This window comes from Bubalus kerabau, chromosome 12 (assembly GCF_029407905.1).
Source record: "Bubalus kerabau isolate K-KA32 ecotype Philippines breed swamp buffalo chromosome 12, PCC_UOA_SB_1v2, whole genome shotgun sequence".
In the NCBI taxonomy this organism is placed as follows: Eukaryota; Metazoa; Chordata; class Mammalia; order Artiodactyla; family Bovidae; genus Bubalus; species Bubalus kerabau.
This window is the reverse complement of record NC_073635.1, coordinates 18,023,659-18,042,492: the sequence shown is the minus strand read 5'-3', so window position 1 is coordinate 18,042,492 and position 18,834 is coordinate 18,023,659.

Here is an 18,834-nt window from a genome sequence, read left to right as displayed (position 1 = left end):
TATTTGATTTGAGCCCCAGTTATATGCATTTGAATGCAGAGTTCAAAGAATAGCCAGGAGAGATAAGAAAGCCTTCCTCAGTGATCAATGCAAAGAAATAGAGGAAAACAACAGAATGGGAAAGACTAGAGATCTCTTGAAGAAAATTAGACATACCAAGGGAACATTTCATGCAAAGATTGGCTCAATAAAGGACAGAAATGGTATGGACCTAACAGAAGCAGAAGATATTAAGAAGAGGTGGCAAGAATATACAGAAGAACTGTACAAAAAAGATCTCCACGACCCAGATAATCACGATGGTGTGATCAATCACCTAGACCCAGACATCCTGGAATGTGAAGTCAAGTGGGCCTCAGGAAGCATCACTACGAACAAAGCTAGTGGAGGTGATGGAATTCCGGTTGAACTAGTTCAAATCCTAAAAGATGATGCTGTGAAAGTGCTGCACTCAATATGCCAGCACATTTGGAAACCACAGCAGTGGCCACAGGACTGGAAAAGGTCAGTTTTCATTCCAATCCCAAAGAAAGGCAATGCCAAAGAATGCTCAAACTACCACACAATTGCACTCATCTCACACGCTAGTAAAGTAATGCTCAAAATTCTCCAAGCCAGGCTTCAGCAATATGTGAACTGTGAACTTCCAGATGTTCAAGCTGGTTTTAGAAAAAGCAGAGGAACCAGAGATCAAATTGCCAACATCCATTGGATCATGGAAAAAGCAAGAGAGTTCCAGAAAAACATCTATTTCTGCTTTATTGACTATGCCAAAGCCTCTGACTGTGTGGATCACAACAAACTGTGGAAAATTCTGGAAGAGATGGGAATACCGGACCACCTGACCTGCTTCTTGAGAAACCTGTATGCAGGTCAGGAAGCAACAGTTAGAACTGGACATGGAACAACTGGTTCCAAATAGGAAAAGGAGTACGTCAAAGCTGTATATTATCACCTTACTTATTTAACTTAATGCAGAATACATCATGAGAAACGCTGGGATGGAAGAAGAACAAACTGGAATTAAGATTGCTGGGAGAAATATCAATAACCCCAGATATGCAGATGACACTACCTTTATGGCAGAAAGTGAAGAAGAACTAAAGAGCCTCTTCATGAAAGTGAAAGAGGAGAGTGAGAAAGTTGGCTTAAAGCTCAACATTCAGAAAACTAAGATCATGGCATCCGGTCCCATTACTTCATGGCAAATAGATTGGGAAACAGTGGAAACAGTGGCTGACTTTAATTTTTTGGGCTCCAAAACCACTGCAGATAGTGATTGCAGCCATGAAATGAAAAGACGCTGACTCCTTGGAAGGAAAGTTATGACCAACCTAGACAGCATGTTAAAAAGCAGAGACATTACTTTGTCAACAAAGGCCTGTCTAGTCAAGGCTATGGTTTTTCCAGTAGTCATGTATGGATGTGAGGGTTGGACTATAAAGAAAGCTGAGCACCGAAGAATTGGTACTTTTGAACTGTGGTGTTGGAGAAGACTCTTGAGAGTCCCTGGGACTGCAAGGAGATCCAACCAGTCCATCCTAAAGGAGATCATTCCTGAGTGTTCATTGGAAGGACTGATGTTAAAGCTGAAACTCCAATACTTTGGCCACCTCATGTGAAGAGTTGACTCATTGGAAAAGACTGATGCTGGGAGGGATTGAGGGCAGGAGGAGAAGGGGACAACAGAGGATGAGATGGCTGGATGGCATCACTGACTCAATGGATATGAGTTTGAGTGAACTCTGGGAGTTGGTGATGGACAGGGAGGCCTGGCATGCTGCAGTTCATGGGGTCACGAAGAGTCGGACACAACTGAGTGATTGAACTAAACTGAACTGACTATATTCAGCTGTAAATTTGCCCCATTGAATTTATGATGCAGATGATTGAGCCTTTCTGGCAAGCACTTTTAGTTTCAACAAATAGACCACTCTTTTCTATCAATTCCTTATTCACGAAACGTAACTTGTATAGGCCGTCAATGAATTCAGTCACTCACTTACCTTTCAAGGCAAATAATTACAAATTCAGAAGATGGGCTTAGATAGAAGAATTTATGGCTATTTTCCACAGCCCAGCTCTCTGAAGTGTGATCCCTACTGAATGACATATTCTGACTTACAATTCTAGTTTCTATGAGTCATATCTTTCCTAGTATGTCCCCTCTTTAGTGTCCTCTGAACTGAGCTATTGTCCACCAAAGCATTGGAGCCAAAGTCTTTTGGGAACACTGATAAAACTATTAATTAGCTAATGGACTTCTAAGATAATTGAATTTTTCTCTTCCAATCCAAGTACTAAAGCAGAACATTTTTCTTCACAATTTTATTCCAGGATACCAGGTCTCCACTCAAAATAAAATAAACTGCCTGTAAACATAACTATTGCTCAAATTTATCTTGTCCATTTTATTCTTTGGTTCAGTCAGAGAAATACAGGTCTGTCTTGGACATTGGTCTGCTTGGATAGGAAGGAAGAAGGAAAGGAAAGAAGAAAGAAAATAAAAATAAAATGAAAAAAAAAAATAGGAAAAGAGAAAGGAAGGAAGAAGGGGAGAGATAAAAGTAAAGAAAGGATCCTTTACATTCTGAGTGTATCTTATCCCTGTCCATATCAAGTTTTAGGGTGCATCAATATTTATTTACCAATCCACTTTGCTCAGAAGCTTAGATTCGCTTCTAGGGCTGAAAGCAGTATTACTTTCATGTAAACTCATCTACATTCACATAAGTAGCACAAAGAAAAAAAAACTTCATATTAAATATTTGAACAAAGAAGTATTTTTCCACCTCCCCATCCATTCTTCCAAAAAAAAACAAGACAAAAACAATTTTGAGTCATATAGCAATTTCACCACAATCAAAAACTCCCCCTTGGAGAAAAGTATATGTACATACTCTTTCAGAAACTTTAATAACATCGATATTTGAGAATTATGATTCATTCCTGAGGCCCCAGGAGAATTATGTATATAATTCTTTTTTAATTTAAATTTATTTATTTTAATTGGAGGCTAATTACAATATTGTGTTGGTTTTGCCATACATCAACATGAATCCGCCATGGGTGTACACATGTTCCGCGTCCTGAACTCCCCTCCCACCTCCCTCCCCATACCATCCCTCTGGTTCATCCCAGTGCACCAGCCCCAAGCATCCTGTATCCTGCATTGAACCTGGACTGGTGATTCATTTCTTATATGATATTATACATGTTTCAATGCCATTCTCCCAAATCATCCCACCCTCTCCCTCTCCCACAGAGTCCAGAAGACTGTTCTATACATCTGTGTCTCTTTTGCTGTCTCACATACAGGGTTACTGTTACCATCTTTCTAAATTCCATATATATGTGTTAGTATACTGTATTGGTGTTTTTCTTTCTGGCTTACTTCACTCTGTATAATAGGCTCCAGTTTCATCCACCTCATTAGAACTGATTCAAATGTATTCTTTTTAATGGCTGAGTAATACTCCATTGTGTATATGTACCACAGCTTTCTTATCCATTCATCTGCTGATGGACATCTAGGTTGCGTCCATGTCCTGGCTATTATAAACAGTGCTGCGATGAACATTGGAGTACACGTGTCTCTTTCCCTTCTGGTTTCCTCCGTGTGTATGCCCAGCAGTGGGATTAATTCAATGAGTTTTTTAAGTGTGTACTCTACTCTCATGGAGCCAAGAAACTCTTTGTCCAGTTTTGGTAGGGAGTGTCTAATGCCAGCCTCATAAAATATGTTGGGAAGTGTTTCCTCTTATTCTGTTTCCTGGAACAGGCTATGAATCTTGTGTTTCTTAAGACATTAGTCTATATTGTTAAAGTTGTTGAATTTGTAGACTAAAGATATTTATAATGTTCTCTTAATGTATTTTTAAAGGTCTGGAGGATCCAGAGTCATATTTCCTCTTTACTCTTGATTTTATTGATTTGTGTCTTCTTTCTTTTCCTAGTGTGTCTATTGTTTCATCAATTTTATGAATCTTTTCAAAGAACCAGATTTTGGTATCATTAGTTTTCTCTATTGGTTTCTGTATTCAAGTATATTCATAAATATTTTCTTTTATCTGTATTATTTCCTTCCTTCTGCTTGATTTGTGAATGACTTGAAATAAGATATTTGACTTTTCTTTAATTGTGACCACTGGCCTACATGCATATGGAATGAACATAGAGCCAGATTAAAACATAGTTTCATCTCAAATGGTTATCCTTCAAGTTCCTGGACAACTGTTAATGATCTGTGAGAACTGGCTTCGATCAGGGAAGAAATTCCCACCCGTGTTTTTCAGTTGCTGAAACTAGCAGTTTGAGAGGATGTGACAAAGGATTATTTGTCTGATTTTAAAAGCAAGCATAACCTCTGAAACCTTTGTCCAGAACTAAGAATTAAGGGCTCAAATTTGTAATCCCTCACCTGGTTCTACTGGGAACTGTAATCGTCAACAAACCTCCATAGGCCTCAATTTCTTGGCCAAGAAAGTAAACCTCTGCCCATGCTGAGATACTAAATGGATCAAGAGTATCACATTTTCAAAAGAGAAAGAAAAAATTTCTTCAAAGAGCTCACCTACAGCACATTTATGAGCAACTCCAGTCCAGTTACTGTTCCTCTACCTTTTTCTTCCAGAGACTTGAAATTCTTCAGTTGTACAAATTTAAGATATTTATATAAGTGCCTTAAGCAATGCTTATACTTCAGTTTTCCCAGGAAGGAGCCTATAGATCTTTTCTTTTGTATTTTTCTCTTACTGGTGCTCTTTAATTATTAGTCCTCCAGTGAAAATGTCCTTCATGGTAAAAGTAACCACAGCAGTGCTTTGCCCAGGGTTATCTTGAACTTTCCCAGTTTCATCTGCAAATCTGTTTAATAATTGGAGAAACAAGAACACTGGAAATCTACTTACGAGTGAAATGGAGATGTGGCTGATTTTTCTGAAAACAGTGAGAAAATACTGTCTTGACTTTATGTCCAGCTCCACATGATTTCAGCAGATCCTTACCTTCTTGGTGGGCAAGTAGGTAGGTAGATGGAAATGGAAATGATACACACACAAGAATTGAACACTGTAAAGTTTAGATATCATTACAAATAAAGCATCGTTTTAGAAGCTCATTTAGAAAGTATTAAAACGTATGTGGACTATAACAGATGCTTTATAAGTATCAGTTGAATCTGAAACTGAACCAAGTAATCAGTGAACACCCAGACCCCTCAGACTTTGGCAGATTTCAAGAATAAATGAAAGTAAAAAAGAAACCCACTTATTAAATGAAATCAAGTCTTAGCCTAATATAAATCTTTATATGCTCAAGGGTTTTGGCTTCTATGGAGGTGTATTGTCACTAATTGTCCTCCATATATTACTGATGCTTCTGCAGTCTGCTCTTCCCATTGCACTAAAAGTGGATGTTCCACAAACTTCTGTCCTTGGCTTCTGTTTTTCCTTCTATGTAATACTTCTTCCATAAAGACCACTCCTGTCAGATTTTTATTAATAATCATGGTACAAAAACAGATGGTAAAATTTGAGTGAGAAGGGGTCAGGGAAGAACTGAGCAATGGGGGACAGGTCCTTTAGTGAGCTGAGTGGCTTGAATATTAGTGTGCCTTATCAAGAGCTCAAGGAAATTTGAAAATGCTGCCCCCGTACATAAACCTGGACCCAAGTAACCATATTTTCATCACAGGATGTGAAGACATGGGTTATCTAAGAACCCAGTAACTGTTCACTCTCATATTGGGACAGAGAAAGGAAAGAATAAACATAAGAAATCTCACATCTTTAAAAAAATATTTATTTTCAGATTAAACAAATGAGTATATGAGATAACACTCTGAAGTTTCTTGAAATAAAAGTGAAAATTGCTCAGTCGTGTCCGACTCTTTGCAACCCCATGGACTGTAGCCCGCCAGGCTCCTCTTTCCTTGGAATGCTCCAGGCAAGAATATTGGAGTGGGTAGCCATTCCCTTCTCCAGGGGATCTTCCCAACCCAGGATTGAACCTTAGAGATTGGGGATTGGGTCTCCTTCATTGCAGGTGGATTCTTTACCATCTGAGTCATCAGGGAACCCTGGGTTGGGAAGATACCCTGAAAAAGAAAATGGCTACCCACTCCAGTATTCTTGCCTGGAGAATTCTCGCCCACCAGAGGAGCCAGGAAGACTATAGTTCAAGAGGTTGCAAAGAGTCGGACACAGCTGAGCTAACACTTTCTTGAGATAAGGGTTCTATATGGCCATATTTATACTCAAGAATCTAGCAAAGTACCTGGCACATAGTAGGCACTAATTAAAGGTAAAAACCTTGCATCCCTTTTGCACTTTGGCAAAGTAGCTTCTATGTTTGTGTAGAACTATGGAGTCTGCGCTGTGCGGGATAAAGACACTAGCCCTGGGGAGAGTTAAGCCTGTTTTCATGGAACTATAGCACAGCTCCTCATTGCTTTGCTGGAGGAGCCTCAAAGCTCTCCTCTGATTCATAGACACAAGAACTTCACTGGTCAGTCTCTGCCCCAGACTTTGAGGATCTTCTCCCTTCTTAATTAAAACCATTTTACTTTCTTCATTTATTCAGTTGAACCACCACATGGAATTTTATGTTGTTGTCTTATTCTGCTATTCTCTATCCAGTTTAGAAACATTGCCATTTCTTGTCATTTGACAATCATTTGCACTTAACACTTTTATATCAGCAGCAATGATTTCAGTCCAGTCCAGTTCAGTTGCTCAGTCGTGTCCGACTCTCTGTGACCCCATGGACTGCAGCATGCCAGGCCTCCCTGTCCATCACCAACTCCTGGAGCTTACTCAAACTCATGTCCATCAAGTCGGTGATGCTATCTAACCATCTCATTCTCTGTCGTCCCCTTCTCCTCTCACCTTCAATCTTTCCCCAGCATCAGGGTCTTTTCCAAGGAGTCAGTTCTTCTCATCAGGTGGCCAAAGTATTGGAGTTTCAGCTTCAGCATCAGTCCTTCCAGTGAATACTCGGAACTGATTTCCTTTGTGGATGTGACTGGTGACAGAAGCAAGGTCCGATGCTGTAAACAGCAATATTGAATAGGAACCTGGAATGTCAGGTCCATGAATCAAGGCAAATTGGAAGTGGTCAAACGAGATGGCAAGAGTGAATGTTGACATTCTAGGAATCAGTGAACTAAACTGGACTGGAATGGGTGAATTTAACTCAGATGACCTTTATATCTACTACTGCGGGCAGGAATCCCTCAGAAGAAATGGAGTAGCCATCATGGTCAACAAAAGAGTCCGTAATGCAGTACTTGGGTGCAATCTCAAAAACGACAGAATGATCTCTGTTCGTTTCCAAGGCAAACCATTCAATATCACAGTAATCCAAGTCTATGCCCCAACCAGTAACGCTGAAGAAGCTGAAGTTGAACGGTTCTATGAAGACCTACAAGACCTTTTAGAACTAACACCCAAAAAAGATGTCCTTTTCATTATAGGGGCCTGGAATGCAAAAGTAGGAAGTCAAGAAACACCTGGAGTAACAGGCAAATTTGGCCTTGGAATATGGAATGAAGCAGGACAAAGACTAATAGAGTTTTGCCAAGAAAATGCACTGGTCATAACAAACACCCTCTTCCAACAACACAAGAGAAGACTCTACACATGGACATCACCAGATGGTCAATACCAAAATCAGATTGATTATATTCTTTGCAGCCAAAGATGGAGAAGCTCTATACAGTCAACAAAAACAAGACCAGGAGCTGACTATGGCTCAGATCATGAACTCCTTATTACCAAATTCAGACTTAAATTGAAGAAAGTAGAGAAAACCACTAGACCATTTAGGTATGACCTAAATGAAATCCCTTATGATTATACAGTGGAAGTGAGAAATAGATTTAAGGGCCTAGATCTGATAGATAGAGTGCCTGATGAACTATGGAATTAGGTCCGTGACATTGTACAGGAGACAGGGATCAAGACCATCCCCATGGAAAAGAAATGCAAAAAAGCAAAATGGGTGCCTGGGGAAGCCTTACAAATAGCTGTGAAAAGAAGAGAAGCGAAAAGCAAAGGAGAAAAGGAAAGATATAAACATCTGAATGCAGAGTTCCAAAGAAGAGCCAGGAGAGATAAGAAAGCCTTCCTCAGCGATCAATGCAAAGAAATAGAGGAAAACAACAGAATGGGAAAGACTAGAGATCTCTTCAAGAAAATTAGAGATACCAAAGGAACATTTCATGCAAAGATGGGCTCGATAAAGGACAGAAATGGTATGGACCTAACAGAAGCAGATGTTAAGAAGAGGTGGCAAGAATACACAGAAGAACTGTACAAAAAAGATCTCCACGACCCAGATAATCACGATGATGTGATCACTCACCTAGAGCCAGACATCCTGGAATGTGAAGTCAAGTGGCCTTAGAAAGCATCACTATGAACAAAGCTAGTGGAGGTGATGGAATTCCAGTTGAGCTAGTTCAAATCCTGAAAGATGATGCTGTGAAAGTGCTGCACTCAATATGCCAGCAAATTTGGAAAACTCAGCAGTGGCCACAGCACTGGAAAAGGTCAGTTTTCATTCCAATCCCAAAGAAAGGCAATGCCAAAGAATGCTCAAACTACCACACAATTGCACTCATCTCACATGCTAATGAAGTCATGCTCAAAATTCTCCAAGCCAGGCTTCAGCAATACGTGAACCGTGAACTTCCTGATGTTCAAGCTGGTTTTAGGAAAAGCAGAGGAACCAGAGATCAAATTGCCAACATCCACTGGATCATGGAAAAAGAAAGAGAGTTCCAGAAAAACAACTATTTCTGTTTTATTGACTATGCCAAAGCCTTTGACTGTGTGGATCACAAGAAACTGTGGAAAATTCTGAAAGAGATGGGAATACCAGACCACTGGACCTGCCTCTTGAGAAATCTGTATGCAGGTCAGGAAGCAACAGTCAGAACTGGACATGGAACAACAGACTGGTTCCAAATAGGAAAAGGAGTACGTCAAGGCTATATATTGTCACCCTGTTTATTTAACTTATATGCAGAGTACATCATGAGAAACGCTGGACTGGAAGAAGCACAAACTGGAATCAAGATTGCCGGGAGAAATATCAATAACCTCAGATACGCAGATGACACCACCCTTATGGCAGAAAGTGAAGAGGAACTAAAAAGCCTCTTGATGAAAGTGAAAGTAGAGAGTGAAATAGTTGGCTTAAAGCTCAACATTCAGAAAATGAAGATCATGGCATCCGGTCCCATCACTTCATGGGAAATAGATGGGGAAACAGTGGAAACAGTGTCAGACTTTATTTTTCTGGGCTCCAAAATCACTGCAGATGGTGACTTCAGCCATGAAATTAAAAGACGCTTACTCCTTGGAAGGAAAGTTATGACTAATCTAGATAGCATATTGAAAAGCAGAGACATTACTTTGCCAACAAAGGTTCCTCTAGTCAAGGCTATGGTTTTTCCTGTGGTCATGTATGGATGTGAGAGTTGGACTGTGAAGAAAGCTGAGCACCAAAGAATTGATGCTTTTGAACTGTGGTGTTGGAGAAGACTCTTGAGAGTCCCTTGGACTGCAAGGAGATCCAACCAGTCCATTCTGAAGGAGATCAGCCCTGGGATTTCTTTGGAAGGAATGATGCTAAAGCTGAAACTCCAGTCATTGGCCACCTCATGCAAAGAGTTGACTCATTGGAAAAGACTCTGATGCTGGGAGGGATTGGGGGCAGGAGGAGAAGAGGACGACAGAGAATGAGATGGCTGGATGGCGTCACTGACTCGATGCACGTGAGTCTGAGTGAACTCCGGGAGTTGGTGATGGACAGGGATGCCTGGCGTGCTGCGATTCATGGGGTCACAAAGAGTTGGGCATGACTGAGCGACTGAAGTGAAGTGAACTGAACTGAACCGTGTAGGATTATGAGAAATGACGTTGGAAACATTGCTTTAGAATGTGGTAAACACTTAGTCACTGTGAAAAATTATTTTTCATTGATTCTATTTTTTGTTCATTCTAAATTGTAACAGGAAGTGCCAATGCATGAGAAAGAAGTATGATGCATGATTCATAGTCCAAGCAAGACTTTTCAGCCCCCAGAGGCCTCCCTACTCCCTGAAAAAGACCTCACCAGACTCAGGTGGCTCTCTTAGTCACGAATAAGTTCTCTAGGACCCTTATTCTTGCTAACATACTGACCTCATTCTCACCACCTCCCACAAGAAACCAATAGATTCCATCATAAAAACGGATTCAATCACCATCTCTCTTCTAGGCCACTGCAGCAGTCTTCTAAGTGGCCTTCTTGCTTCCACAGTCACCCCCTAAATCCTGTATTTTCTCAACACAAAAGGCAAGTAACTCTTTTTCAATTTAAATCATCACATTACACCTCTGCTCAGAGTCATTCAATGACTCCTAAATTTGGATGGAGAAAAGTCAAAGTTCTTTTTACATCCTTCAAGACCCTAAATCTACCTCTTCTGCTCCGTATCTACATGATTTTATCTCCAACGTCTTTTTGCTCTTCCTGACTCTGCTCCAGCTTCATTGATCTCCCTGCTGCACCTCAAGCATATCCGGCACACGCTCACCTCAGGGGTTCGCACTGGTGATCCCTCTTTCAGGAATGTTCTGTGCCCAAAGAGTCTGATGGTGATTGCTTCACTTTTGCACCTTTGCTTCCCCAGGAGACATCTGGCAATGTCTGATGATATTTTTGACTATACCAACTGGGAGAGGGTGATGGTGCCATCTAAAGTTCAGAGGTCAAGGTTGCTGCTAAGCATCTCAGAGTGAACACAGCAGGGTCACAGCAAAATATCAGTTTCAAAACATTAATAGTGCTGACCCTTTTCTGATCCAGCAGAACTATACATTTAGTAGTGATGTTAGTAATACAGTAATGCTGGAAAAATTCAAAGCCAAGTTCAAATAGGAAATTTAACATTGTCTGAACCTGAAACATATTTTTGAACATATTTATCAACTAATAAAACTTTCTCCATAGTATTACAAATATAAAAGCAAATACTTAAAAATTAACCTTTTCACATTCATATCTTTACTATCATTTACATTCAAGAGACAAGGAGGAGTGGAGTGATAACATTTTAAATCTTGCTGCTCAAGTTATGTCATTAGAAGCAAGAATATGCCACCCAAACTTAATGGCCACTGAATTCAGCTTTTAATAGCTTTGTAAAATGCAGAAAGAGTGGATTCTCCTATTTTTGACTCATTCTCTAGATGAGCTTAATGTGGTCTTTCCTGTGTGCTAGCTCTCCTTCAATTCCTATCCTATTTCTCATTGTTTACAATCCTCTCAATGTGATCCTTTTAAAAGATCTATGGCTTATTTATTATCTTTGGAGATATGAATGCCAAATATGGATATGCTTGAGACGTAGGACCTTTGGATTGGGATGGTTGCTTCTTTATTTATTTATTTTCTTTCTTTTATTTTTTATTTTTCTTTAATTTTTCTATTTTTTTTTTACTTTACAATATTGTATTGGTTTTGCCATACATCAACATGCATCTGCCATGGGTGTACACGTGTTCCCCATCTTGAACCCCCCTCCCACCTCCCTCCCCATTCCATCCCTCTGTGTCATCCCAGTGCACCAGCCCCAAGCTTCCTGTATCCTGCATCAAACCTGGACTGGCAATTCATTTCTTATATGATATTATACATGTTTTAACACCATTCTCCCAAATCATCCCCCCTTTCCGTCTCCCACAAAGTCCAAAAGACCGTTCTATACATCTGTGTCTCTTTTGCTGTCTCGCATACAGGGTTGTTGTTACCATCTTTCTAAATTCCATATATATGCGTTGCTGCTGCTGCTGCTGCTAAGTCGCTTCAGTTGTGTCCGACTCTCTGCGACCCCATAGATGGCAACCCACCAGGCTCCCCCGTCCCTGGGATTCTCCAGGCAAGAACACTGGAGTGGGCTGCCATTTCCTTCTCCAATGCATGAAAGTGAAAAGTGAAAGTGAAGTAAGCCAGAAAGAAAAACACCAATACAGTATACTAACGCATATATATGGAATTTAGAAAGATGGTAACAATAACCCTGTGTACGAGACAGCAAAAGAGACACTGATGTATAGAACAGTCTTATGGACTCTGTGGGAGAGGGAGAGGGTGGGAAGATTTGGGAGAATGGCATTGAAACATGTAAAATATCATGTATGAAATGAGTTGCCAGTCCAGGTTCGATGCACGATACTGGATGCTTGGGGCTGGTGCACTGGGAGGACCCAGAGGGATGGAATGGGGAGGGAGGAGGGAGGAGGGTTCAGGATGGGGAACACATGTATACTTGTGGTGGATTCATTTTGATATTTGGCAAATCTAATACAGTTATGTAAAGTTTAAAAATAAAATAAAATTAAAAAAAAAAAAAAAAAAGAAAAGTGAAAGTGAAGTCGCTCAGTCGTGCCCAACTCTTAGCAACCCCATGGACTACAGCCTACCGGGCTCCTCCATCCATGGGATTTTCCAGGCAAGAGTACTGGAGTGGGGTGCCATTGCCTTCTCAGATATATGCGTTAGTATACTGTATTGGTGTTTTTCTTTCTGGCTTACTTCACTCTGTATAATAGGCTCCAGTTTCATCCACCTCATTAGAACTGGTTGCTTCTTTATAGAAAATTTCTCCAAGGATAGTGATCAGAGTGAGTCAAAATCAGAAAATATGTGGTTATGCTTTTTAATATTTACAGTGTAATAGTATTACTTGCCAGAAATTATCCATAAGTTAAGTTTGGGAGTTATCCTCCCAAAACATAAGCCAAATCACATTATTTCTTCTCCAAAACAATCATAGAGCCCGTGTTCCTGATCCCATTGTCTCTCATTATCTAAAAACATGTCAGCATTTTAGTCCAGCATCCATATGATTTTCTGATCTAAACACAGACTATTTTCCAGATACTTTTTGCTTCCCTTGTTTCTCTGTTTCCTCATCTTGGTTAAAGAAAGTATGAGAAAGTTCATACTAATTGTAAGCATGCCCCTTGTTTTTAATATATTAACAACTTGTACATACCAACTGAATATCAATCTTGGTTGTGCATGAGTTGGCCATGAGGAATGATGGGAGGAGAGCTTGAAGAGTGGAAGGTGGTCCTCTTTTCAGAGTAACTGACAGGAGGTTGAGGATCGATTTTGGGGAGGGCTTCTTCCTGAGAGTCCAGTGGGACATTAGATGGGATCCTGAAGAAAACCTCCTAGAAAGTTGCTGAGCTAGAAGCTTAGGCAAGACGTCCACAATGACTCATCAATCCAAAGGGCTATGTGAAAATGGCAGGGGAGGCAAACTAGGAAGTCAAAGACAGAGAAGTAGTTGGGTGGAGAAATAGAATATTACTCAAAGCAGTGCTTCCTAAATCAGTAAGCCACAAATATTTACAAGCTTATTTACATTGAAGTTTACTTCATTGATAATCTAAATGAGTACTATAAACATATGTGGGATTACTTAGATGACCAGTGATCTTAATTTGCACTTTCAAATGGCCATTAATGAACTTAATGGCCATTTGAACATCTATTTGTGTAGAGTGCTCAAAAGTTTTTCCCATTTGTTTTTCATTTTTAAATACTTGTAGATTGATAGGAAGATGTCAGTTGTCACATTCATGTGTTCAGAGCTGGTTCTTAGGATTTCCTTATTATCACTTGATGTCTGCAGTGTCTAGAGTGATATTCTTGTTTTGTTCATGTCTGATAATTAGTGCCTCTCTCTTTTTAGAAGGTTATGAACTTTATCAATCTTTTCAAAGAAAAGTCCTTTGTTTCATCTGTTTTCTCTGTTGGTTTTACTGTATTTTGATTGATTTCTGCAGTTATCTTTATTTCCCTCTGTTTGCTTTGGATTAATTTTTCAAATATATTAAGGTGTAAGCATAGATCACTGACTTGAGATTTTCCCCATTTTCTAATGTAAGCACTTAGTGTTATTTCCCTTGAGAATTATTCTTTTACCTGTGGATTATTTAAAAGTATCCAGTTCAGTTTCTGAGTGTTTGTAGAGATTTTTAGGTTCTCTTTCTGTTACTGATTCTACTTTGATTTTATTGTGATCAGGAAACAGATTTCATATGATTAAGTTCTTCTAAATTTGTTAAGTTTGTTTGGCCCCTTGTATGTTCTGTCTTGGTAAATGTTCTTAAATAGAATGTGATGTTGTTGGACTGTTCTATAATATTGACTGGTTGATGGTGATGTTGAATTCTTCTATATCCTTGATGATTTTCTGCCTAGTTATTCTATCAATTCTTGCCTGGAGAATTGCATAGACAGAGGAGCCCGGCAGGCTACAATCCATGAAGTCACAGGAGTCGAACACAACTTAGCGACTAAACCACCACCATTCTATCAATTTTGTTGAAGTCTCCCAACTATAATTGTGAATTTGTCTTTTTATCCTCTCAATTTTGCGTGCGATTCACATATTTTGAAACTGTTTCTTAATTAATTGACCTCGTTATCATTATATAGTATCACTCCCTCTTCCTGATATATATTGTTATGAATTCTAGTCTATCTGTGGAGAAGGAAATGGCAACCCACTCCAGTATTCTTGTCTGGAGAATCCCATAGACAGAGGAGCCTGGTGGGCTACAGTTCATGGGGTTCCAAAGAGTCACACATGACTGAGTGACTAAGCACTGATTTATCTGATATTAATATAAAGGCTCCAACTTCCTTTTGCCTTATGTTTGTATGACATATTTTTTTAGATAAATTTACTTTCAGCTTGCCTATATTGTTATATTTGAGGTGAGTTTCTTGTAGACATCACCCAGTTATGTCATATTTCCTCCACCCTTCCAATCTTTGTATTTTAACTGGTGTCTAGAAATCATTTACATTTAATATGATTATTGATATGTCTGACATTGTATTTCTTATTTTTCTGTTTGTCTCATTTTGCCCCCTCTGTTTTCTTTTTCCTGCTTTCCTGTGGGTTACCTGAATATTTTTGAAATTTAATTTTTTTTCTATAGTTTTTTCTGTAATATTTTGGGATATCTTTGTGTATGTGTCTTTTATGATTGCTAAAGCATTACATTATGGACACATACTTATTTCAGTCTGCAGATGTTGACATTTTATCAATTGGATAAGTTCTTTTACTCTTCATTATTTATAGTATGATCTTAAATATTTTCTACATACACTGAAAGTCTTATTAATAATATTTTTGTCTAAACCATCAAACATAACTTAGAGGATACTGATATTTTCCTTGTTTCATTTTTCATTTTTTCTTCATAATGTTCTAATATTCCTTCTTTTATCATTTACTAACTGTCCCGAGGATTTCTTTAAAATTAGGATAGGTCTCTGAGTAACAAATTCTCTTAATTTTCTTTCCTCTGAGAATATCTTGATTTACTCTTCATTCCTGAAGGATATTTTCTCTACATGCAGAATTCTGGGTTGAAAGTTCTTTTCTTTTAGCCCTTGAAAAATTGTGTGTTACTTTCTTCTGGTTTTAATAATTTCTTATAACAATTGTGTCATTCAAATTATTTCTCCTCTAGAAATGGCAACCTACTCCAGTATTCTTGCGTGGAGAATCCCATGGATGGAGGAGCCTGGTGGGCTACAGTCCATGGGGTCGCAAAGAGTTGGACACAACTGAGCGACTTCACTTCACTAAAGGTAAGGTGGTGTTTCTCTTGCTGCTTTCCTTTTTTTTTTTTTTTTTTTCCCCTTGTTGCCTCATTTCTGTCAGGTTTGGGGAAGAATCCAGGTTCCTCTCTTGGTTTCTGTTTATACTCTGAGAGGGATGATCCCTCATCACTTCTCTCCATCTTGTCTTCTCTGGCAAGGCAGAGTGGGGGTGGTACTTGCTACTGTCCGGTAGGGATGAAGTCCTGGATCCTCAGGCACACTTCTCTGATCTCACTATAGCCAGATGAGAATGGAAATTTAGTTCCTGTCACTTGGCCTTTGTTGACGAAGGTGGGTTGAGGGCACAGTTTTTTCTTTAGTGTTTGAAGTAACACATTTATTATCTAGGAGTTTTCTGTCTTGCTATGCTGCATTTATCTTGGTCCGTCAGTGAAAGAGAGGAGGGTTTCTTGTCTGAACCCATTGGTGTGTCCAGTATTTAATCACCCAGTCTGAGATACTTGAGGCAAAAAGTAAACTAGGGGAACTCACTGCTGTGTTGATATTCGATTCCTTAAATCCCGGGCCAGTGTATCTTCTTTTTGCCAACTTTGAGGGTATTCTGTGTTTTCCTTCTGTTTTCTGTGGTATTTTCTAGGAAGAACAACAGGGAGAATTTCATCTACTATATACTGTCCAAAACTGGAAATCAATCCTGTTTTTTTTAATTGAGTTTTTGGGTATTTTTTTTTAGTATTAACAATTTGAAAAGAATTGCTATCTTAAAAATATTCATGGTTTCAGTCCATAAACATGGTTTATATCTTTATTACTTAAATCTTGAGTTTCTCTCAGTAACTTTTTGCAGTTTTTCAAATGTAGATATTGAATACATTGTTTTTTGATGTTATATTTTCTGTTCTAGAATTTACATTTTTTCAGTTTTCATTTCTTCCTTGAGAATCTCTTTTTATCCATTAGATCATTTTCCCTTTAAGTTGGGAAATGTAACAATTATTTAAATCCTTATCTACTAATTCCCTGGTAGCTCAGCTGGTAAAGAATCCACCAGCAATGTAAGAGACCCCGGTTAGTTTTTTGGATCGGGAAGATCCCCTGGAGAAGGGATAGCCTACCCACTCCACTATTCTTGGGCTTTCCTGGTGGTTCACACAGTAAAGAATCTGCCGGCAATGTGGGATCAATGGGTTCAATCCCTGGGTTGGGAAGAGCCCCTGGAGGAGGGCATGGCAACCCACTCCAGTATTCTTGCCTGGAGAATTCCATGGACAGAGGAGCCTGGTGGGCTACAATCTAGGGGGTCGCAAAGAGTTGGATTCAGCACAGTACGCTACTAATTCCAATACCTGGATCATCTTTGCATCTACCCCTCTTGTTTGCTTTTTTTTTTTCTTGGTAATGTTGGTTGTTGTTTTCTCAATGTGTTAACATTTTTAAAGTTGTATTACGGATATTGTGTTTTAAAGAAATGTGGAGACTGAAATGTCATTTTTTGGTTTTTGTTTTGTTTTTCCTAGAGAATATTCTGTTCTCTCTTTGACTGCAGGGGTAAGGGACTGGTTATTCATATTCCAAAAAAATTCAAGTTTAGCTGGTACTGGTGCCACAGCTTTAATATATTTAATTCAACTCGATTTAGCACAGTTTCCAACCTCTCACATTACTGTCATCAAGTTATCAATCTCTTTATCTTCAGTAGCATTTGAGCTATAAAGGGACCATGCTGCAGTTTCACATCGGCTTGATGAGCTGTTAGATTCGCCCCAGCAGATTTCTAGAACCTAATTACAATTAGAGGCACTAATTCTTTCTGCTTTCCAGCACATTCATTCTTGCCTTCTCAGTAAAATTCTGTGGGTGAATGAGAATTATCAAGCTGGTGATTTTTTTTTTTTTTTTTTGGCATTTGGAGCTCTTCTAAATTTCCTTCTGTTCTGCTACCTCACCCTAATTTTAAAGGTTCAGTGATTTTTTTTTTTTTTTTGCAGTGACATCTTACAAAACATCTAGTTTTGCTTGTCTAAGCGCTCAAACCCAGACCAAATGGCTGATCCCACATATCCATGTTCACACTGCTGTCTGATTGCCTACGTGGTTTTGCATCTAGAATTCAGTTCACCAGCATTCCCTCGTGTCTACAGTTCTTCGATAACCTAATACAAAGGATGATGCTTCCCTGTTTTATTTTTTCTTGTGCTACAAAGAAACAAAGATGTTTTGTTCCTTCGACATCTTAATTAGAAATTAATGAAAGCATTGTTCATTTGCATGATTAACTAAAATTATGGTAAAACGACAGTGGAGAGACACTCTCATCAATTATTGAGATTATATATAAACTGGTAAAGTCTGGCTCCTACTAAATTCGTGAATATACATCAAGAACTTCTAAATTATTCATACCTTTTAACTAATTGTTTCCCCATCTAAACATAAGTACTTGGAAAATAAGCACAGTTATGCACAATTATTTACATCCAAAATTGGTAATCATGGTAATTTTTCTTTTAATAAAGAAAAATTGGGAACCCCTCAAATCTTCAAAACAGATGAATGGGTAACTATATAAAGTTACTAGGTAATTTCACTACAGTGAGGGCTTCCCATGTGGCTCAGCTGGTAAAGAATCTGCCTGCAATGCAGGAGACTTTGGTTCAACCCCTGGGCTGGGAAGATCCCCTGGAGAAGGGAAAGGCTACCCAGTCTAGTATTCATGGCCATGTAAAGTCCATGGGGTTGCAAAGAGTTGGACATGACTGAGCAATTTTCACTTTCACTATAGTGAAGCCATGTGATAAAATATTATTCAGCTGTTAAGATTTTGTTAAGAGTTTTAATAATGTGGTGAACAATTATGAGATGCTATTAAATCAGCACAAAAATAAGAACAACTAAATTTAACCTCCATGATGTAAAAATACATACTCATAGAAATGCGCTAGTATATTGAAATACTGTCTTTAGTATTCTTATATTCCTTTTATGTTTCTGTAATTTACTAATCTTTTTTTTTTTACTGTGACAACTGTCAGATAAAGGTCACAAATTCCATATTGTAATCATCTACAAAAAAAAAGTAAAAACAGATGTATAATCATTAGTTGTGGGAAGGAATAGATATAAGCTAATGGTAAAGAACCCGCTTGCCAATGCAGGAGACCTAAGAGACACAAGTTCAATCCCTGTGTC